The 23,827-nt window shown below is 40.9% G+C and overlaps 2 protein-coding genes across 5 annotated transcripts in view; one reads left to right on the top strand and one right to left on the bottom strand.

The window, feature by feature from the left end:
• RPL10A (ribosomal protein L10a) overlaps nt 1–23,827 on the bottom strand; it is a 486,091-nt gene that overhangs the window by 310,650 nt on the left and 151,614 nt on the right. The gene's annotated exons all lie outside the window — the stretch shown is intronic.
• The window catches only part of ELAPOR1 (endosome-lysosome associated apoptosis and autophagy regulator 1), a 74,864-nt gene that overhangs the window by 4,188 nt on the left and 46,849 nt on the right, over nt 1–23,827 (top strand). Inside the window, exon 1 of one of the 4 annotated variants that reach the window (XM_077334239.1) lies at nt 19,397–19,415. The exons of the other annotated variants lie outside the window; for them this stretch is intronic. The gene's annotated coding sequence lies outside the window, so the exon portion shown is untranslated. Of the gene's footprint in view, nt 1–19,396; nt 19,416–23,827 lie in introns of those variants that run through there. 4 annotated transcript variants of the gene reach the window in all.

Below are 23,827 nucleotides of genomic sequence, written 5' to 3'. Positions count from 1 at the left end.
GGTAGCCGTGATGATCCCCAAATGCATTCCCATGTCAAAAGAAACAACTTAACTGCACTGTTCTTAACATGTGGGTGGGAGATGAGATGTAGGGAGGATGAGATCATGCACTTTGAGTACCTGCAGTCTGCCACTGGATTGCATGGCTTTGGCCCTTGTCTTGGGGCTCATTTTTTGGGTCTCAGGACAACAGCTATTCCACATATTTAATAGCTTCACTTATGCATGCCTACTTGTGATAACTACCGGTCTTGGAGATAGGAGGTAATAATCTTGAACTGACAGCTTAATTACAATTGATGCTTAATGCACAGCTAATTTTAATTAATTTGTTTTACATAATGAATTAATAAATAGTCCATTTCTTCAAGGACACATTATTGTGACTGTACACATTTACACATGTCATCTGGTACAGTTCATATTGGTGTATGGAAATATAATCGTTAATACTGGTGTTGAATATGATATAATCAGGTCCCACTCCATGACATCAACAGCCTTCCCCAAATGTATATTGGGATGTGACTTGTGGGGGGTCTGGAAACCCCAAAGCAGCAGCACTGTGCTATTTAGAGAATAGATTTTTTCTAAGTGTGCATGTATGCCTTTAGGCTGGATTAGGAAACACTAACATTTATGTATTAATTAATTTGAGGAGTTAAAACGTTATTTCTGGGGGGGGGTGTTTTCTAAGCAACATACTAAAAAGAAAAACAATAACAGTGTCTATACCATTAAATGCTAAAATATTAATTAATATTAATATCATCCAAATCTATTGTCAATACTTTAATTAGTTAGTAAACCTGAGTCCCAAAACCCTGAACTACAGTCTTGAATCTTATTTAGATAGCTTTACCCTACTTTTTCTCTCTAATATGGACCAAAATGGACTCATTCTTCCCTTTGTTTTTCTCACATGAGAGTCCTGTGTGGCAATATTACACCGAGTAAGACTGATCTGCCCAAGGTTATCTCAAAAACTTCCCTAGCAAAAGGGTAGGTTTAAACCTGGGTCTCCCAAGCCCTAATCTGACAATTTATACCTTGGTGGCTCTCATCTGAATCTTAGCTGAACCTGGATGTGACAGCTGAAGAACCACAGCTAAAAGCTAGTTTCCAGGGGTTCTGTAGAAAATGCTTGGTCACGCAAGAACACCAGCCTGGCATGAGATCGCACCACCAGCAAATTGTCTGAAACTGATCTCAGTGAGCAGGGAAGAATACAGTTTATGAGGAAAGACATTGCACTGAGATCTGTTGCCAGCAGATTTGTTTACACTCTTGGTGTGTAAGGGCAGACTATACATTGAAATACAGTACGTGGCTCATCCCCATTGGAAGTAAGTCCCAAGCAGCTCAGAGGAACTTGCTTCATTGTTGAGTGTGCTTAGGCTGACAGCCAAACTGGGACTAACTTGGCAGTAACACTGTGTCCTCTGGCTGTCAACCACTGGCAGACATTTTTGTTGATTAATTGCCTACTTCTTAATCAATTGTTAAATTAAAAAGAGTCATCTGGATAACCCTTCAGGATAGGCATATGTATCATTGCCCATCAGGCAGCTATTGTGATCTGCTGGATGATAATCTTGTCTCTCTCTCTCTTTCTCTCTGTGTTGTAGTCCCAGGATGGCAGCCAACAAAGTCTGCCAAGATCCTGATGTGCTGCCATATATATAGCCAGTGGGCTGTGCTCAACCTAGCGGATCACCTGTTGTCATGCAGGCCTGGGTTAGGCACGTCTGTTATTACCAGTTTCAACATTTTTCAGCATGGCCATATTAGCTGTGGATGGGCCTGTGGGAACCAGACCTGCTGCTTTTGTAAGGAAAGCATGCAAGTTGTGATAGTAAATATTCATAGCTCTTCACAAATGCTATAGAACGTAGCCCAACATCAGCCAAATGGATATCAGTTACAAAATGACTGATGACCCACACACATAGTCCTGTTCTGCAGCTTAAAATGTGGCAACTTGGTTTCCATGAAACTGCATTTTCTACTTGCGGGGTAAAATGCTTCCATCCTGGGTGAATATCCGTGTTGACTGTATTCTTCATATAGGGTCTATCCATTTTAAGCATGCATCTGGCTTCTCTGGGTACCTGAAAAGAGTGTAGAAGCACCATGTCCTCCCACTGGTCTCTGCAGTGAAGGTGGGCTGGAGGGGGGGGGGGTTTATCCATCCCCATCTGGGAGATGGCAGCCCTCTTGCATAATTCAGTTTTGCATCATTTATGGAGTCAGGAGAGCGGAAGCCTTTCTCCTCAGGCAGCTCAGTCCAAATGTTGGAGGCTACAATGGAGAAGATAAACATGTGCTCAAGTCATGCTGTAGAAATGAGATTTCTAGACAACATAAATGATTGTGCCCTGGAATAATTGGTCACAGAACCAACCAGAAGGGCTGTGATCTTGGACCCAAGACCTGGTGAGAGATGTAGAGGTGGTTGCATCAGCTGGGAACAGTGACTATGCTATTAAGTTCAGTATTTAGGTCAATGGAAAGGTACCCCAACTTCTAAAATTGTAAAATTTGATTTCAAAATAGGGAACTTTATAAAAATGTGGAGAATAGTTAAAAGGAAGTTGGGTATGCTCTGGATCCCTTTTTAAAAATTGGTGTAACATTTGTAACAGAATTTAACTGGGAAATGTTTAATATATATCTTTTGTTATGTCTCAAGATAATTTTGGTGCTGGTATAATAAAGCATTCTTTTTAATGTGTTTCATTTTAATGCTCTCGTTTATAAATGTGGCCTAATAATATTATTCTGTTGATCAATGGTTATCACTTTATAAACTTACAATACTCCAATGACTGATCAATTAAACGTATTTACATTTGAATCTCTGCCTTCAAAAAGCCTAAGGAGATATATGTGGTTCGTCCTTTTTTTTTAATTTTCTGTGAGATAGGTACAGATGAAGTTTACTAAAAAAGCTTTTCCAGCAAACATCAAGGTGAACCTGGGTGTTTTGAGTGTTCTTTCCCCTTCACAAGAATCTTTACCTTGTTTGAGAATGCAAAAACGTCTGCATTTATTTGCATAATCTCCTACTCAGATATACATATGTCCAGGTTTTCAGTTGATTTCAATACATTGTTCACTATACATTAAGGTGACATTAAAAGTCCCACTTTTGGAGGGACATCTGGGAGCACCTGGCAAATTATACTTATGTTTAAATTAAAATATATATATTGCAATACGATTTTTGTGTTCTTTGTGTTCTATGAAAATGTTTGTTGCTCCATATAGACCAATTTTTTAATCAAGACCCCCCCCCCTGATCAATGGTGTCCAGCTTTACCAATGTTAAAATCTGGTCACCTTACTATACATTTATTTATTGCATATATAGTTATACCCTGTGCAAACAAACTGTAATTACAATCACTGCTATGTATTTGAGATCAGTTTCTGAGGCACTGTAGCTAAACAGGGACCTACATAACCACTATTTGTTCAAATCAGGATTCAGTTACTGGTGCCCCACCCCAATGCTTCACCTTCCTTAGCTTTGTTGTCCTGAGATTTTATGTGAAGTTTCCTCCAACTGCCTAGGTTGTTCATTATCTCTGCACCAAGCCTGCTTCTCTTCCTCCTCTAGTAGGAGCTCTGATGTCTTTTATCTTTGTTCTAAGTAAATCGATGTTTTATTTGTGTCAAGGCATTTGCTGCTGAATTAAATCTACTGTAAAATAAATTATGATAATTATGATAATCTTGCAAGACATTTGCCAATGCTTGAGCATTGTCTGATATGTCAAGAGAATCAAGGATCTGTGCCTTTTCTGTTCTCTGCAGTACTTATTATTTTGAACATTTGGAGATCAACCATGTTAATAGCTTCATTTTCTTGGGGAATTGATACCATCCAAATAGAAGTTTGGCCTCCAAACTGGAGGGAGTTTTGTTTGTTTTTAGCATCCACAAAACATTGCCCCCTGATCATTTGCTTGTGTTTCCTGGCTTGGTACAATCTTTTTTGAAATCTGCCAATCAAACCATGCTTTCATGCCATATGAATGGGAAGATATGCATTTTAGTGCACTCTCACATTGATGTTATTTACCCACTGCTGGAGAACTTTGGGGTATGTTTTTAAAAGAAGCAGGTAAATGACATAACGGAATAGTATTTGTAATTATCTACTAGACCCTATGATTTTCCAGCCTTTATTTAAAACAAAAGACTTTTCTCTTATAAAACGGTGTATCTCCTTTTATAGTTCCACAATGGAAGGGGCTAAAGGCTTCCTTTAAAAGGATGAATACTGACAATACAGAGGACTTGCTAAGTAGCTCATTATAACACTGTAGCAACATGTCAGTTCCCAATTTTGAAAAGCACCATAACAAGCCCTAAAGTGGTGGCAAGGGGAAATGGTGGCCATAAGGGATAAGACAAAGAAACTACTGTGTGGATACATCCTTGTCACTGAGAATGTCTGTGCATGAACTGTGGCAATGAAGCCTACACAGAAAATCATTGCTACTTAGAAGCTGCTACAGTTGCTGTATACTAGATGTGGGCTTCTTGTTTCACAATATCAGGTGTGCTTGTACTGGTCCTGCTGCTTCTGTGATTTATTGGAGACTATGTGATGCTTTGTAGTGTGTCCTGCTTCTGGCTGTCTAGGCATCTGACATGACTGAGGCCGATTTGCCTCCTTCGGATTTCAGAATGTAGTCTGCATGGGGCTTTTTACCCACTCCCAGATCGACTAAATCCCTGCAGTCTACACTGTATTCGATTTCCTAAATATTCCCACTACAACATGCTTGATTGATTCATGGTGACCCTGCCTTTCTCCTGGGATATCCTGGAGTGGATATATGTGCAGATTTTTTTTTTTAATTCTCACTGCTCCATGCCTTAATGCAAAGCAGTCTTCCTTGATTGGCCAGGGGATTAATTCAGAGACTTCTTGGTTCCTGATTGCAAGGCTTCCCTTAAAGTGACTGTGCTCCAGAAGCCCTAACTTCTCTCAGCAGAGATTTGCCTCCTGTTATCAGTATATTGATATGTCTGCCCGTGACACCACTGTTGCAGCGCTGATTAATATCACTTGTTGTGAGGCTATATTGATATCACTCGTGGGACTTCTCTCCAAAGTTTTTCAGGACTGGTGCAGTATGCTTTAAACGAAGCAGCTAGGCACAAAGAAATGCAAATGTAGCTATAAATATGATATTTTGTACTTTGTAAGCCTGACTTTAGAGCAATAAGAAGTCACACAATGAGATCTAGTCATGTGGGTGTGGCTCCATATGGGAAGCTTGATAGTATAGCACTTTTTAATGTAGAAATTCTTTACCACACCAGTGCAAATCATATCTATGTGCAGCAGCATATGTGGGAACCTATAATAAATGGGTGACTCTCCTGTACATATCCTTCCCCTGTGCAGTGAGTCAAATGTTTGGAATAAAGGTATGTGCCATCAGCTGACCACTGCTATCAGCCATTGCTGGGTTAGGGGCGTGGCAGCAGTAAGAGCATGGTGGTACCCGGGCACTGAGCACGTGGTCCGCATGCTCTGGTGCATACGAGCCACATGCTGCATGGGCAGGATTTAAAAGCAGGCAGAGCGACCATGCGAAAAAAGTTTCTTCCATTGGCCTTCTTTGCCAAATGTCTCTTTGACTACAGCAATGGCCAGTCAGCTGGCAGGAAAAGGAAGGAGAGACCACAAGGCCTCTTCTGTTAAGCTGTATGTGTTAACTATGCTCTGACCTATCCCAGGCTAGCCTGATCTTGTCACATCTCAGAAGCTAAGAAGGGTTGACCCTTGCTAGTATTTGGAGGGAGAATCACCAAGGAGTATCTGGGTGACAACACAGAGGTAGGCAATGGCAAGCCACCTCAGAGCATTTCTTGCCTTAAAAACTCTGCAAAGGTACCATATGTCAGCTGCAAATTGATGGCAAAAACATATTTATCCATCTTTTATTTTTGGAACAAAAGATTAAATACAAGTGTAACAGATGCATTAATAAATAAAAGTTCTTAGCAATATGAGATGTTAAGTGGACTGAGGGTATATTTGCATAGAATTAGTTCTGTACAGAGGCAGTTATTCTGAATTCTGCTACTGGATAATTACCATGCTGTGTGGTCTGCCCAGTAGTTCTCTGATCCTGTGTCAGACTGTTGCCTCACCAGCAAAGTACCATGGAAGAAGACCCCTGACATTAGTGGCAGAGAACATGTTTTGTGCACATGATGTTGCAAGTTCAGTTCCTAGCTTCCACTGTTTAAAAACTGGTACACATAGTGTACATATAATTTTTTCCTGTATACATATTGTTTTGTGTTCTTGAGAGACTGTTTTACAAAGAAGTCCATAGTGTGGAGCAGTGGCAGTGTTAATTTTTCGATTGAAATCCAACAAATATAAGCACCATAGGAGCAGTTAGAAGTGTGTGTGTGTTTTTTTTTAAGATCATAAGACAATTTTACAAGACCCTTTGTGTGGTCAGCCCTTAGAACTTCTTTTATGTTAATATCAGACTCAGAAGCTGTAAAAACAGCACAGACTCTTTATAAATAAGGGACAAGGAGAGGGTCTTGGGCAGGGAATCTTGCTCCAGATACCAGATTCTAGTCCTTTCCATGCTAGTGAGTTTAAAATGCCTGAAGGTGAATGCGGGGGTTGCTGGATAAAAGCTTCCTGTTCTTGCTCTGCAGCTTTTTACACCCTGTTCCTCATAGATAAAGGTCATTAGATTAGCCAATATCCTAATTATGCCTTTGCCTCTAATGTGCACTACAGGAACCTGTGTCCAGCTTTAGTGGAGAGAGAGTGACTTTGAATGCATGTTATTGCTTTTCTGAAAATTTCCGTTTGTTAGTTTGCCACAAAGTAGCTGAGATTCACTAAAGAAACAAATTTCTGCTTAAAAGAATTTACTAATTAAATTAATCTAAGCCGCATTTCAGTGTTTTTAAAAGGCATCTGCTTTCTAAAGAAGCGAAATATCGCCTTATTTGACTGCTCCATGTCTCGCACAATAGGCCTCCTGTTTTAGTACTTCTAAGGGCCTTTGATTTAATATTTACTATATGTTCTTGTTTGGATAAGCTGCTTGGCAACAGAAATCTTATTATTTTCTTTACCTTGATTTCCTGATATCCATGAATCTCAGGCAGGTTATTCTGACAGCCTGTGCCAAATAAAGAACCACTCAGGCAAGTGCCAGCAGGAAACACCAGTCCCTTGTCAGGAAAAATAAAGAGGACGAATTTGAATAGCAAGCTTGTGCCCAGAATGCTTGGGAATATTACAGGCAGTTTTGCTTGCTAAAAGAGAAATCTTCCTCATTGCCTATATAAATGTCAAAGTGTCTTCTTTATATTACAAGTTTTCATAGTGGCATATGGAAGGATGGTCAACAGACACTTGTTAATTAACTTGTTGGCTTATCTTTTTGCAAAAATTTTGTACTGCCTTTCAATAAAATGGATAAAAAGACAACCTGGAAGAAATGGTCATTTTCAGATGCATCTCCATAGATAACACATTGCAAGTGAAGTGTTACTATGAATGAGCATGGCAAGATTTGTAGATTCCCCACCAGCAGCAGTAGATGATTCTTTGAGCCAGTAATCCCATTTGAACATATAAGGATAAGTTTGGATCTCACAGGCTCCCAAAGCTTGGAAGCTAGTCTGATCAGGAGTGCTATCCTATCCAGAAGAGGCCAAAACATCCTCCAGGGTCTGTAAGTCTGCTTGCCTAGATTGGGTGTATTAGTTTTCACCTGGTTTAAGATGTCCCGCGTCTTTACCTGGATTAGATGAAAAAGAGTAGTAAAGCTGAGTATCATCAGAGTAATGATGACACCTCCCTCTAAATTTGCAAGTATCAGTTTCATGTAGTTGTTTAATAATATAGGAAGCAAAACATTGTACTCTGAAAATCCACTACACAGTGCCACAGACAGAGCAAACCTGTCCCGAGCATATTCTGGAAGCTATCTTCTAAATAAGAATAGAACCACAGGAATGCAGGGAATTAGGGAATTCAGTTCCCTAATTAGCCAGATGACCAGAAGGGCCCTATAGTCAGTTACACTGACAGAGGTCCAGGAGACTCAGCAAGCTTGCATCACTCCCCTTTGGTCTTTTCCCCTGCACATCAGGCACCATAACAAATACAAATGTACATATTCTTGCATAAACACCACCCATGTCACAGGTTGCAAATGTCTGGAAAATTCAAGGGACTAGTAACGTGCTAGATTCCTTCTCTATTTCCCCATTCACCAGCCAGAACCCGCATAGTTGTAAGAATGCTATAATTCTAATTCCCAAGTATCCTAAATTTTGTCTGGGTCAATGTTGGCATTTATTTATGTCCTATAGTCTAACTTTCTCCCTGAGTTTCAATGGGGATTACCCAGCATGAGACAATTTAAATCAACAGGAATGGGACATCCAGTAAACAATGCAAAACCTAGGACAAAGAAAAATTACATAATATATTTTTAAAATTGCAGGCAAATGGGGGATAATTGACAACAATGACAACAATTAAGTGCATACAGTAATCAGAACACAGAGTAAAAAGAGAAAAGGCACAGTACCTATTAACAAAATATAACGAGGTTATGCTGTGGCGTGTCTCATTCAGCATTATTAACCATGACTGGGAAGTGTTCTGGGGTGGAGGCTTTTCTATCTGAGACCTTGGAGCCACATGCTTATAAAAATGTGTTCCACCACTGACCTACAACTGGGGAAGTGGCTTTTTCCTTCTAACAGAGAGGCTGTGATACAAGATGGGGACAGCTGATGGTTTAAAAATATATAATTGACCTTGTGGGTAGCTGTGGTCTCTAACTTGATACCTTTAGGGCTTGAATTTCAAGCACGGCTCAAAATTAAATGTGGCTATTTGACCTTCAATTAGAATAGTAATTATTAATTTTTAAAATGTTGGCCTTGAAGCATCTTAGTGTAATGTCTGAAAAATGTGACCATGTAGAATCATTTGCACAGGCTCAGAGAGCTCTGCTTTGACAAGGAATAGGAATTCTCTGTAAGTTGCAAACAGGTGAGGACACAAATCTGGACCAAACACCTTGGGACCTTTGTTTTCTTTTAATTGATCTTTTGTTCTTATACTTCTCTGTACACCTCTGCAGTGTAAACACATATAAACATCAGTATAGGCACTAAAAGGGGTAATAGGTGCAGCAAGGGGCACATGGCAGACCACAAAGCTTCCTGGCAAGCAGTTCCACTTGCAAGTACTAGCCTGGAATTATGTGTATGAAGATTGTGGGCATCATGGCCTGGATCTAAAGAACTGCACAATTAATCAGGAGTACATCAGAGTAAAAAGTTAAGCCTGAAAAATGTTAAGCCTAATCTACTCCCCAGGGTTGTGGGGACAAAGTGGAAGAGTGGAGGACAGTGTAAGATGCCTTAAGTTTCTACAGGAGAGAAAGGCAGAGTATAAGTGAAGTAAATTAGTCACCACGATTTCAAGTGCCACCTTCAAGTGAATGACACGCTGCACTTTATATTGATGAATGAAAGTGAAATGTATTATTGAATTATTAATATGTATATTTAATTCTTAGGTTATCTGAGGTTGCTTCCAACTAGATGTTTGCTTCAGTTTGGCATTCACACTAGAGCTAGTTGCTGTGTTTTCTGCTATATCACAATGACATCTATTGTCATGGGCTATTGGTTCCTCTGAATTCCTAGGGTTTTATTTTGTTTTTGTTTTTTAAGTAGGCCCTTTCACTGTGATGAAAAGGGATAGACACTCTTCTTTTCAAAGTGAAGGTAGAAATTCAGACGATCTAGAAAGCTGCAGCAGTGGGTCATTGTAACGAGATTGCACTACCAGTCTCATTTTTTTTAAAAGCTCTATAAGCCCTCCTGAAGTAGGGAAGGAAATAGTGGCTGTGGGAAGCTCAGGCAAATAAAGGTTTGTGTGTGCATGTGTGTGTAAGAACTACTGTACAGATGCTCTGTTGCCACTTTAAACAGCTTTGTATTTGCAGCAGCAATGAGAGTTACACAGAGACACCCTGCCATGTGGAAGTGCTGTAATCTGAAAGTCTATGGGATCAGATGTGCATTTGCAGGTAGAGGAAAGCCTGTGTGTATATGTAGTTTTATTTCTGGTTGCACACAATAACTTGTACGAACAATGCATTTCTGGTAACAGTTTGTTCCCCTTCCTCATTTGCAAATGTGCACAGTGCACTGGAGTGTGGTATATGCCGACTCCAGTTGCAGATTATTTTAAGGCTTTTTTTTAAGGGAATGAAAATAATCACAGGAAAATACATGCAAAAATATTTGTTTTCAGCATGTGAAAATCCAGGACTGCTTTAGAAGCACAAAATCCAGAGCATTTCTCTACCTATTAAAATATATCATGTTCAAAAATCTGATGGTTTTATCTGTGATCCACTGCATCTTTTCATAGCAACAGATATGTGTGCTGAGAAAGATCAAGGGGATTCAAAAATCTTCCCTTTCAATCTGACATGCATTTAAGATAACTCCAGTCTTTCTCCCCCACCCCCTTCTTTTTATGTTCAGGAGCTATGAAATTTCAAAAGGATTTTTGGCCCCTGAAGTTTCTATTTTGAACCAACTAATGCTACACATCATTTTGCATTACCTGCGGAATAAAACCACCTCTGCAGACTAGTTCCATGTAATATAAATGGTATCTGAGACAAGTTTTACCTCATGATGGGCCCTGATCCTTATTAATTTAAGATAATACTAATACAGTGGCAAAATTTCAGTGTTATATCATGTCATGAAACCTAAAAGTTACTTCTCTAAGAATGTTTAATCATTCTCCTGAATTTATAGTGAAGAAGTTTCTGTTTTCAAGTTTCTGTTTGCATTTTAAACCAAGGTGATAGAAAATTAAAATTTCTTCCTTGAACAAGGTTTGAATATAGGTTACACAAGTAAGAACCCATAAGAAACTTGTAGAAGTGGCTATCCCATTCCCTCCATCTTGGGTACCCCCCTTCTCCTCCTGCTTCTCTCACTCTCACTCCACCCTGACACCCCTTTTCTTACTCTCTCTGCCCTCTATACCTGTCACTTCCTCTCTTTCTACCCCATCACATCACTCACTAGTTTTCTCCCTCCCCACCTCATCATGCTCTTTCTGGCCCCCATCACTCTCCCAGATGTCCACCTGCTACTCCTCTCCCAGCAGCAGGAATCACAATGGCACTCCCAACTACAGAGATCTCTTCCCCTTTGGTTTGCCAATTCCAGGCTGTGGGGGGTGAAGCCTTAGGAGGGTGACGCTTGAGGAGGGAAGTAACCTCAGCACAGTATAATGTCATAGAATTTAGCCTCCAAAGTAGCCATTTTCTTCAGGGGAACTGATCTCCGTCATCTAAACAGCAGTTGTAATTCTAGGTAAGCTCTAGCTCTCACCTGGAAGTTGGCAATACTAGTTTCCCTGAAGGGTGGAGCCCATGGCATTATCCCTGTCTGAGATCCCTCTCCTCCTCAAACCCCACCCTCCCCAGACTCTACCCCTCATATCTCCAGGAATGTCCCAATTTAGAGTTGATAATCCTATTTTCTGCCCAACTAACAGTCAACCTACCTTTATCTGCCTCTGTCTTCCGTTTTCTGTCTCCTTCCCCCCTGCAGCAACTACCTAGTAAAACTACAGTCTTTCTCTATAGTGAGGAAGCAGCTTACACTATTCTCTTCCTTTTTATTGACACAACAACCCTGTGAGGCAGTTTAGACTGAAAGGATGTGACTGGTCCAAAATCACCCAATGAGCTCTCTTGGAAAGATGGGGGTCTGAACCTGGTCTCCAAGATCCTTTTCTGAAGCTCTAACTACACTGGTTTTCATAGGGTGGCTGCTGTTGAACAGTAAAGGAAGCCAGGCCTAGCTGAGGCATGCACGTCAGGTGGTATCAAGTCACCCAGAGGTTGCTGCAAGACCTCGATTGCCAGCCTCTAGGTGTGACCTGGAGATCCCCCAGAATTTTAACAGGATCTGTTGAACTGGAGAAGATGGCTACTTTGGAGGGTGGACTCCGTGGAATTGTACCATGCTGAGGGCTCACCACTCACCAAACCTGCATTCTTCAGACTTCACCACAAAATCTCCAGGAATTGTCCAGGTATCCAAAGATTTGCTGTCTTTGCTATTCAAATATAAAATGATCATATTTTAAAAAGTTATTTTGTACATAGGCTTGATATTGCCTTGGCTGCATTTGCCCCCCCCCCCTCCCAATTTATCAAAAATATATCCAGCATCCTACCCACTTATCTAGCAAAACAAAAACAATCTATTTGAATATTAATCCAAATTTGCTTTCTTTTAATTAGTTGCTGGAAAATTAAAACATCTGATCTGTCTGAAACTGTTTGAAGTTTATTAAGAATTTCATATCTTTAGAATTCAAGAACAACAAAACAGTGGTTTTGTGATGGCAACTGAACCAATGTACACTGGGGGATTTCTTATGGCCATTTTAAGGCATAAGGTGAGAATAGTTGCTGCATAAAGAGGTGCGTAATCTCATTCTCTCAAACTGCGTAGTTTGAATGTTTGCACATGGCTATAGGTTCATAGAGAACAGTCTGTAAGGGCAAGTGATTGTTTCTCTGTAATATTGTTTACATTTTAGATAAGTACTGTCCATTCTTTTAGCCCCTGTGCACTACTCAGATATCCAAGCTCTTTTGCTTGAAGGAAATGTATTTAAAAATGAGATGCTTGGATTTTCAACCTAAGGATGAAAAACTATCCTAATATTAACACAAGAGAGGAAAAATAGAAAGCGCTCAACTGTTGGCTAAAATATTCTGTGTGTTTTGCCAGACATTTAAGCTAAGTGTTCCAGCTGGCTGTGTTTGCCTTCACTGTTAGCTTAACTTCTGCATAAACACCCCTCCCCAGTCAGTGCTCTGAGGGTGTCAGTTTTCAAGGTGATCTGTTGCAGAAAACACCTTGGCCATGCAACAGCTGTTCTGCCATATGGATGTTTGAAACACAATCAGTTAGGGCAGGTCATGAGGTTTTTGTGGGAAGCACAAATGCTGGAACAGATGAATCTGATAGAAGTGACATCTGGGGAAATGGCTGCCTTTATAAGACTGGCTTTTAAAGGTGTTAAGAACATAAGAGAAACCATGTTGGATCAATCCAGTGACCCATCCAGTCCAACATTGTGTTACACAGTGTCCAAAGCTCCAGAAGCTCTCCCACTGTAGCCCCACAAGCGCCAAGAATACAGACGTGGTGCTCCATCTATGCGTTGTGACTAATGGTTGCTGATGGAGCCAATGGGCCTCTGTTCCATATGTTCGTTCAATCCCCTCTTGAAGCAATGCTACCACTTCCTGAGGAAGTGAATTCCACATGTTAATTACTCTTTTGAGCGAAGAAGTACTTCCTTTCATATGTTCTAAGCCTACTGCTCATTAATTTCATGAAGTGCCCACAAGTTCTTGTATGGTGAGAAAGGGCCAAACATACTTCTTTCTCTACCTTCTCTATCCCATGCATAATTTTGTAAACATCTGTCATGACACCCCTCAATTGTTATTTCTCCAAAAATCCTAACCTCTTTAACCTTTCTTCATAGAGAAGGTTTCCATCCCCTTAATTTAGAGGTTTTGAACTCTTAACTTTTTTACAAGAGCCAGATCTGACATAAATGTTACTTCATTGGGCTGAGACATGAGTGCCATAAAATGTAATGTCAGGTACCGGAGATATAAACTTTATAAAGGACATAGGCAGACTCAAAAGCAGTCAATTCCTTGCAATGAAAGTAATTGATTTACTGTGGAACATACAAAAGCCCCAATAAATATATTTAATCATATGAAAGACTAGGTTTTTTCTCCAAGGGATGCCATAAAAAGGCATTTCTATACAAATTAGGGTGTTTTTTTTGTATACTTAGAATTTTTAAGAGATGAATAATTGTTAGCAAATAAATAACATTCTCCCAACTAATATGTCCAGCCTCAGCAGCCAAATATGGTTATGATATATCTTTTACTCCTTGTTACCTTTCTTCCCCTGTCCTACCTCTAAGAATCTCTAAGAGCCATACCATATCCCCATACACACCACCCCATTCCCACTGCCCCGACAACGGTACGGTGGGCCAGACTGAGCGACTGGCACCAAGTAATCCAGATAACATGGTCCTGGCCTAGGAGGAAAAGAGGTCTGAACCTGACTCTTCCAGATCCCCCACCCCCAGTTCTCATCCCTCCTGCATTTTCCATGGAAGCAGCTGGCGTGGGGGGGGGGGGAAGGCCTGATGAAGAGACTGTTTCTAGAGCCAGTTTGGTGTAGTGGTTAGGAGTGCGGACTTCTAATCTGGCATGCCAGGTTCGATTCTGTGCTCCCCCACATGCAACCAGCTGGGTGACCTTGGGCTCGCCACGGCACTGATAAAGCTGTTCTGACTGAGCAGTGATATCAGGGCTCTCTCAGCCTCACCTACCCCACAGGGTGTCTGTTGTGGGGAGAAGAATGGGAAGGCGACTGTAAGCTGCTTTGAGCCTCTTCAGGTAGGGAAAAGCGGCATATCAGAACCAACTTCTTCTTCGTCTTCGTCTTCGTCTTCCTTCTTCTTCTTCTTCTTCTTCTTCTTCTTCCTCTTCCTCTTCTTCTTCCATTACCTCCAAGGGGGAAATAAAATACAGTAAGGTGCATAATCACAGGGATGTTGTGAGGACAAAATGGGGAGAACTATGTATGCTGCTCTGAGTATCTTGAAGGATGTTAGGATACCAGTGTACCAGAAAATGTATTCCTAAGCAGCTCTGTTGAGAAATAAGTGCTATTTTATTCATTGGGGCTTATTCCAGAGAGAGAGAGGGAGAGTAACATATTGCATCTGAAGAAGTGTGCATGCACATTAAAGCTCATACCTTGAATACAACTTGTTGGTCTTAAAGGTGCTATTGGACTCTAAATTTACAAAGATAGAATGACAACTTAAAACAAATATGATAACTTTTTATGCATTTAATTTGCCAACAAGTCACAGCTGCCTTGTGGTGACCCTGTAGGGTTTTCAAGGTAAGAGATATTTAGAGGTGGTGTTGTTGTCATTGTCTGCCACAGTGCAGAACTCTGCTGGTATTCCTTGGTGGTCTCCTGTCCCAATACTAACTTGGGTGACCTTGCTTAGCATTCCAGCGCATTGTGCTGTTTTGGGCTATGTAGACCAGGGCATACCTTTTTATTAGGACCAGCTTAAAACAAAAGATGCTTCAGGCCTTGGTTCTAGGGCCCCTTGTCTGATTCCTGTGTGGCATGTGGGCAGTCTTGAATGTTGTTAGGTGGAGGTAGTATCACATTGTGCCTTCAGCCTTCTGAGGAGACAGGAAAATGAGTTTTCAACTTAATATATCAAAACCAGTCATTGATCTCTCCTGGTTTTTGACTTAAACCTTCATGCTAATGAACTCAAAAGCTTGTGCACTGAAGGGTTCAGTTCATTTCAAAGGCCTTCCTCTTCAGCCCCAGATAACCATCAGGACTTGCTGTTCTGGAGATGGCAGACTTCAGTCAGTGTATGTGCCCCTTCTTAGTACTTGTGTTTGATGCTCCTTTGTTAAACAAAGGAAAGCAAACAATGAGGAAGTGAGCTCTAACTCAGGAAAGCTTCTGATGGAATAAATGTTGTTAGTCTTTAAGGTGCCACTTGTTTTATTATACATTCTGTCTCTCCATTCATTGAGAGCACTGAAGAGCTAGTATTGTTTAGCTTTTTCTCCTTAGGCAAACCTCTGCATCTAGCTTTCCCCAAGATCCTGGTTAATGAACACTGGCAGTGTCATACTAATGACTGTAGTGCTAAAATAAATGTAGGTTGGCTAACTCAGGAAGTGACCCTATTGTATCAAAGCCGACGATGTGAAGAAAGATGAAAGAACCTTCAGGCAAATCTTGTATTTTGTTGAGGTAAATTTTAGTTATAGGCCTCTGTTATTTGCCCCCATATTTGGGAGGGGGGATCTCATAGGATGGTACCTATTTGCTTTCATCAGAAGGTGCCTATATGATAAGAGTGGTAAAGAGTCAATTATTTATTGGTACACACGCTTTATATAGTTTAGTATATAGTTTGGTAATAATGCACAGTCACACTATATTGATAATATAAACATGCAAGTCTGGAACATATAAGTGTTTGTGGGTTTTTTGTTTTTCTTTTGCTTCTTGGTGACTTAAGCCAATGAGGTTGATTTGAAAGGCACATCCCAATGGAAGGAAGAGATATACTCTTGAAGCCTATCCATGTTATGGGTTCAGCAACCTGACATACTCTGAGTTGCAGACTGGTTCTTCATTTTATCCAGTAAGTGAAAGAAAAATAACTTTATGAGTCTTGTTAGTTAAAATATGCTAGAAATACAGCATAAAAATGATTTTTAAATACTCCTATGGTGTGAGCAGGAACAAAAGACTGCATGGAGAATCACACATGAAACCATAAACAGGAGTCTTATGTCTTTTTAAAGACTAGCAAGTTTTTATTCTAGCATAAGCTTTTGGGGTCTTCTAGATTCCAAACGCTTGCCCATGTTTAGGGGGTCACATGACTCCTGTTTATTTTAGCTTCAGGTTAAAAGAACCAGCTTGGTGTAGTGGTTAGGAATGTGGACTTCTAATCTGGTGAGCCCTGCTCCTCCACATGCAGGGTGACCTTGGGCTCGCCACAGCACTGATAAAGCTGTTCTGACCAAGCAGTAATATCAGGGCTCTCTCAGCTTCACTTACCTCTCAGGGTGTCTGTTGTGGGGAGAGGAAAGGGAAGGTGATTGTAAGTTGCTTTGAGACTCCTTCTGGTAGAGAAAGGTGGCATATAAGAACCAACTCTTCATCTAATGCGGTTTTTCCTCTAGAATCATTACTATGTGAAACCATGTTATCACTGACTATGATTATGAATATTTTTAGGTGCCAAATGGGAGTCAGTAGGAGGTATCCTGTATAATAAATGTGCCAAACAAAGAAAATAATCAAAACACATTTGAATAACAGTTTTGGGAAATATTTAAATCTAGGAAATCCTAGGCTTTTCCATGACAAACATGCATAGCAATTGTTCTGTGTAGAAATAAATAGGAAAAAAGGGTTACCAACAGGCCTGGAGAAAAAAATGTCTACTCCTTTTAATTTGTGGAAATAGATGCTTAAACTTTTATTGGCACAAAGGTAAATAAGATCACCTGGCATTTAACATCCTATTATGCTAATTAAAGGGACAACACGCTTTTCCTCCAGACATGTTAGCAACTATATCTGCAAGGGTGTGGGATATAACCATCAAGATGATAACCAGCACTTTGAAATGAAACTCAAAATTACCATTACCAGTAATCAGTAAAATGACTGGTGGATAAGTGTAGTATCGATATTCCACCTAGCTTCATGAGCTGTGGCATTCTGTAGCAACCATAGTTTCCATGCTGACTTCAAACTGAGTGTATTGCAAAAGTCCAACCTGGATCCACAGGGCCAAATCTGCACAGTCAAGGTATATGTTCTCTTCTTTCTCCTGAGCACCTTGGGACTGAAGGCAGGTAATAGCAGAGAAACAATCTGTAAGATGGAGCTCTTCCGCCAGGTCTATGGTTGAGATCAGCCAAGGAAGATCTGATATCCCCCTGGACAAGAATGAAGTGCAAGACTGGATGCCCCCACTAGCCGACCATCGCTATGGGCGAGGGGTCGGCGCTCAGGGCTCCCCTTGTGACTGGTTTTAAGCTTTCAGTGAGTGCCATGGGATTGATTTGTCACCGCCACAGGGGGTTTTAATGAGTGTTTTAATGAGTTAATATTGTATTTTATCGGGGGTTTTAGTGTGACCCGCTGTGAGTCAGTATACTAAGAGCGGCGGGATATGAATGAATGAATGATTGAATCCCAATAGATTTATAAACATTAGCAACCATGCTGAAACTGCTGTGTTCTTCCCTTCACTGGAAAGGTATTTTCCTTTTGCCGAGGCTCAGGCCACTCCAAAAGTGCTACAAAACAGCTCTGTTCTGACATGTTGCCTGAAAGCTAGGAAGTTGGGGGCCTCCTTGACCTCTTCCAGGTCTGAGAGGTGGTTCCAGATTCAAGAGACCCAGCCACTGAAAACTCTGTACTGTTGCAAATAAACTTTGGATGAGGGGGGTATTAACAATAGACCATGTTGGGAAGAATGAAGCTGCTACATAGGAACATGCAGGTCCTTTAAATATGGTTCTATGTAAATGTTTCAAAATGTTTTATGTAAACTGCCTAGAGTCGTAGGGAAGTGCTGTATAAAAATCTAAATAAAGAAATAAAGATGTGGTCCCAAGGGCATGGAGAGGTTTACAGGTGAACGCTGGGCAAGCACCTGAGATTGGACCTGAAAACTAATTGAAAGGACTTCAAAACAGTAGTGACATTTTTACTTTGTCAGCACCCATGAGAAGGTTAGTGTAGAGACATCATATACATGTCTAAACAAACAGATAAGAGGTATAATACTCAGCCAGAGGTAAACTCTGGAACATTTCACAATAGAAAAAGATGACCAAAGGGCAGAGGTGGCATAGTACCCAAGCAGTTTTAAACCCCATTACTTCTCTTGACAAAATAAATCAGGTCTCTGGGAGGATCTGAATAAATCTGTGCAAATAATAATCAGTTCTCTAAATACTGAAACACTGCACATGTGCAGTGTACTTCCCTCCCCCCCATTACACAGCAATTAGGCACATCTTTCTACCTGGTATCCTAACCCCACCTGCGGCGCCTCAGGTGCCGCGGACTAAATGAAGCCGTAAGGGCTTAGGGGGAGGAGTTAGGGCGGGCTCTGTCCGGGATGAGGAAGGGTGCCGATTGGCCCCTTCCTCCGGACAGACCATCAGCGGGGCCAATCGGCAAGCGCAAAGTGCCTGCCGATTGGCCTCTCCGATTCCCGCCCTGCCGACAAGGGAGCCCCTGCCAGCCGCGCGCAGCGCAGCTGGCGGGGGCTCCCTTGCCTAGCGCCCACAGTATTGTGAGTACAGAGGGCTTGATTACTAGTTAGGGCATAATTTCTAGGATGAAGGAAAATATTCTGAAGAAGCTGCTATTTTAATGATTAAGGCATTAATCACCTGCTATCTCCCCTACCAACCTCTCTCTAGTTTTCTCAGAACAGTTTAGAATCTTTCAGCCTGTGACATCTCTTCAGAATGTAGGTGTGCTAATTATGTCAGCCAAGGAGTCATAGTTTGATCATAAGCAAAATCACTTTCTCCTGAATTGCTGATGTTGTGTCATATTGCAAATATGTGACTTCTTCTAAGACTTCTATAAATCCCTGCGTGTGATAGCATTTGTACATGCAAACTGGAGATGGGAGGCAATAATTGGTATTAAAAGCTCAGCTTCATTTTATAAATATAATAGAGTCACCATCTTTTTGAAGCCATATGATAATGAAATATGGGACATTCTTGGTGTGAAAGCAATCTTGATGTGAGGTATAGGGGGTAGGGGAAAGGGGGTAGGATTGCCAGATCCAAGTTGGGAAATTCCTGTAGATTTGGGGATGGAATCTCAAAAGGCAAAATGATATGTTCAAAAGGCAAAATGATATGACGCCAGAAGATGAAGTATAAGAATCTCAATGGGGTACGATGCCATAGAGTCTACCCTCCAGAGCATCCATTTTCTCCAGGGGAACTGATTTATGTAGTCTGGAGATAAACTGTAATTCCAGGGGATCCCCAGGTCCCATCTGGAGGCTAGCATCTCTATTTGGAAAGCACTGTCCATGTTCTGGAGAATGACTATTATCATCATGGAAGAAATCCTCCCTTTGGGAATTCCACTTAGGTTTAATAAAAATACATATGGTATGGATATTGAACTGCCCTCTATGGAAGGAAGAATAACTGCTGTCTGAAATTTTGGGCTTATGTGGAGCTCAATTCCCCTCTCACTTAGAGTAGCTGTTGAAGATAATGGAATCTTTTGTATGTATATCTCCATCTATATCTAGATAGATGTCAGCTTGTCATATGGTTAGTGCATTGCCCTCACCCTGGGGCAACAATATACCATTTTTAAATCTGGAGGGCTATGTGTTCAAGGATTGCTGCTTTGACATAGCTCAGTGAAGCTATGAGCTATGCCATGCAGGGCCACTCAAGACAGACAGGTCATAGCTGAGAGCTCTGACAAAAGGTGATCCACTGGAGAAGGAAATGGCAAACCACTCCAGTATCTTTGCGATGAAAACCCAATGGACAAGTTCAAAAGGCAAAATGATATGACGCCAGAAGATGAGCCCCTCAGGTCGGAAGGTGTCCAATATGCTACTGGGGATGAGCAGATGGCTAGTACGAGTAGCACCAGAATGAATGAAGCGACTGGGCCAAAGTCGAAAGGATGCTCAGTTGTGGAGGTAACTGGTGGCGAAAAGACAGTCCAATGCTGTAAAGGCTTTTCCCCCATAGGAACCTGGAACATCAGATCCATGAATCAAGGCAAGCTGGACGTAGTCAAACAAGAGATGACAAGACTGAACATTGACATTTTAGGAATCAGTGATCTCAAATGGACAGGAATGGGTGAATTTAATTAAGATGACCATCAGGTATACTACTGTGGACAAGAATCTCTCAGAAGAAATGGAGTAGCCTTCATAATCAATAAAAGAGTAGGAAAAGCAGTCTCGGGATACAATCCCCAAAATGACAGAATGATCTCAGTTCGAATCCAAGGCAAACCCTTCAACATCACAGTAATCCAGGTCTATGCTCCAACCACTGCTGCTGAAGAGGATGAAGTTGACCAGTTCTATGAAGTTCTACAACGCCTTTTAGAAGCAATGCCAAAAAATGATGTGCTTATCATCATGGGGGATTGGAATGCTAAAGTAGGAAGCCAAAAGATAACCGGGATAACAGGCAAGTTTGGCCTTGGAGTACAAAATGAAGCAGGGCACAGGCTGGTAGAATTTTGTCAAGAGAATACCATGGTCCTAGCAAACATTCTTTTCCAACAACCCAAGAGACGACTCTACACATGGACAATACCAGACGGTCAACACAGAGATCAGATTGACTATGTGCTCTGCAGCCAAAGATGGAGAAGTTCTATACAGTCAGTAAAAACAAGATCAGGAGCCAATTGTGGTTCAGATCATCAGCTTCTTGTTGCAAAATTTAGGCTCAAATTGAAGAAAGTAGGGAAAAGCACTAGGCCACTCAGGTATGAACTAAATCATATCCCTGAAGAATATACAGTAGAGGTGACAAATAGATTTAAGGAATTAAATCTTTTTTTAATAATAATTTCAAATTTTATTTATAATCCATTACAAGAAAAATACATTTAGCCATCTCCAAAATTACATGTTAATAGATTATATTACATTTATAAATAATAACTTCCAACTGTATTTGTTAAAGAATATACGAGAAAAACCCATTAATTCTCCTATACAAAATTTCAATCCATTCTCATTTCCCCTTATAAATTATAAATCATAACCAATAGTCATAAATCCACAACTATACTTTTTTCTAATATACTCTATCCATAAGTTCCATTTTGTCTGTTATTAGTTTATCTTTGACATAAATCGAAGGAATTAAATCTGATAGACAGAGTGCTTGAAGAACTATAAACAGAGGTTCGCAACATTGTACAAGAGGAACTTTTTACTACCCGAAAAAGTCATGGCTTACAATCTTACAAGAGGTAGCTACTAAAACCATCCCAAATAAAAGAAAATGCAAGAAAGCAAAATGGCTGTCTGAGGAAGCTTTACAAATAGCTGAGGAGAGAAGGGAAGTGAAAGGCAAGGGAGAAAGAGAAAGATACACCCAACTGAATACTGAATTCCAGAGAATAGCTAGAAGAGATAAGAATGCCTTCTTAAATGAATGGTGCAAACAAATAAAAGAAAACAATAGAATAGGGAGGACCAGAGATCTCTTCAAGAAAATTGGAGATATGAAAAGATGGGTATGATAAAGGACCAAAATGGTAGGGACCTAACAGAAGCAGATTTTAAAAAGGTGGCAAAATTATACAGAAGCAGATTTTAAAAAGGTGGCAAAATTATACAGAAGAACTATACAAGAGAGAGCTTAATGTCCCTGATAACCATGAGGAGGTAGTCACGGACCTGAGACCAGACATCCTGGAATGTGAAGTCAAATGGGCCTTAGGATGTCTGAGCAACAATAAAGCTAGTGGAGGTGACAGCATTCCAGTTGAACAATTCAAAATCTTAAAAGATGATGCAGTAAAAGTGCTACACCCAATATGCCAGCAAATTTGGAAAACACAACAGTGGCCACAGGATTGGAAAAGGAAAGTTTATATTCCAATACCAAGAAGGGCAATGCCAAAGAATGTTCAAACTACTGCACCATTGCACTCATTTCTCATGCTAGAAAAGTTATGCTCAAAATCCTACAAGCTAGGCTCCAGCAATATGTGGACCGAGAACATCCAGAAGTACAGTCAGGATTTTGAAAAGGCAGAGGAACTAGAGATCAAATTGCCAACATATGCTGGATCGTGGAGAAAGCTAGGGAGTTCCAGAAGAACATCTACTTCTGCTTCATTGACTATGCTAAAGCCTTTGATTGTGTGGAGCACAACAAATTGTGGCAAGTTCTTAAAGAGATGGGAATACCAGAGCATCTTATCTGTCTCTTGAGAAATCTATATGCAGGTCAAGAAGCAACAGTGAAAACCGGAATCACTGATTGGTTCAAAATTGAGAAAGGAGTTTGGCAAGGCTGTATACTGTCGCCTTGCCTATTTAACTTATATGCAGAGCACATCATGAGAAGGGCGGGGTTAGATGAGTCACAAATTGGGATCAAAATTGCAGGGAGAAATATCAACAACCTCAGATATGCAGATGATACCACTCTAATGGTAGAAAGCGAAGAGGAATTAAAGAGCCTGTTAATGCGGGTGAAGGAGGAGAGTGCAAAAGTTGGCTTGAAACTCAACACCAAGAAAATGAAGATCATGGCATCCGGCCCTCTCAATTCCTGTCAAATGGATGGGGAAGAAATGGAGATAGTGACAGATTTTATTTTCCTGGGCTCCAAGATCACTACAGATGGGGACTGCAGCAAAGAAATTAAAAGACGCTTGTTCCTGGGGAGGAAAGCTATGGCAAAACTAGACAGCATCCTAAAAAGCAGAGACATCACCCTGCCAACAAAAGTGCATCTAGTCAAGGCTATGGTCTTCCCAGTTGCAATGTATGGCTGCAAAAGTTGGACCATAAGGAAGGCCGAGCATCAAAGAATTGAGGCTTTTGAACTCTGGTGCTGGAGAAGACTCTTGCGAGTCCCTTGGACTGCAAGGTGAACAAACCAGTCCTAGAGGAGATCAGCCCTGCCTGCTCCTTAGAAGGCCAGATCCTGAAGATGAAACTCAAATACTTTGGCCACCTCATGAGTAGGAAGAACTCCCTGGAGAAGAGTCTAATGCTGGAAAAGATTGAGGGCAAAAGAAGAAGGGGACGACAGAGAATGAGGTGGCTGGATGGAGTCACTGAAGCAGTTGGTCTAAATTTAAATGGACTTCAGGGAGTGGTAGAAGACACGAAGGCCTGGAGAATCATTGTCCATGGGGTTGCGATGGTCCGACATGACTTCCCACCTAACAACAACAACAACAACAACAGCAACAACAGCAGCAGCAGCAGCAGCAGCAGCAGCAACAGCAGCAACAGCAGCAACAACAACAACGTTGTGTTGTGTAGGTAGGCTTGCAGAGACCAGGAATGGGAATCCTAAAACTA

Source organism: Paroedura picta, chromosome 4, assembly GCF_049243985.1.
Source record: "Paroedura picta isolate Pp20150507F chromosome 4, Ppicta_v3.0, whole genome shotgun sequence".
NCBI classification, from domain to species: Eukaryota; Metazoa; Chordata; class Lepidosauria; order Squamata; family Gekkonidae; genus Paroedura; species Paroedura picta.
Note: the sequence above shows the minus strand (reverse complement) of the source record. Positions and strands in the feature narration are given on the sequence as shown.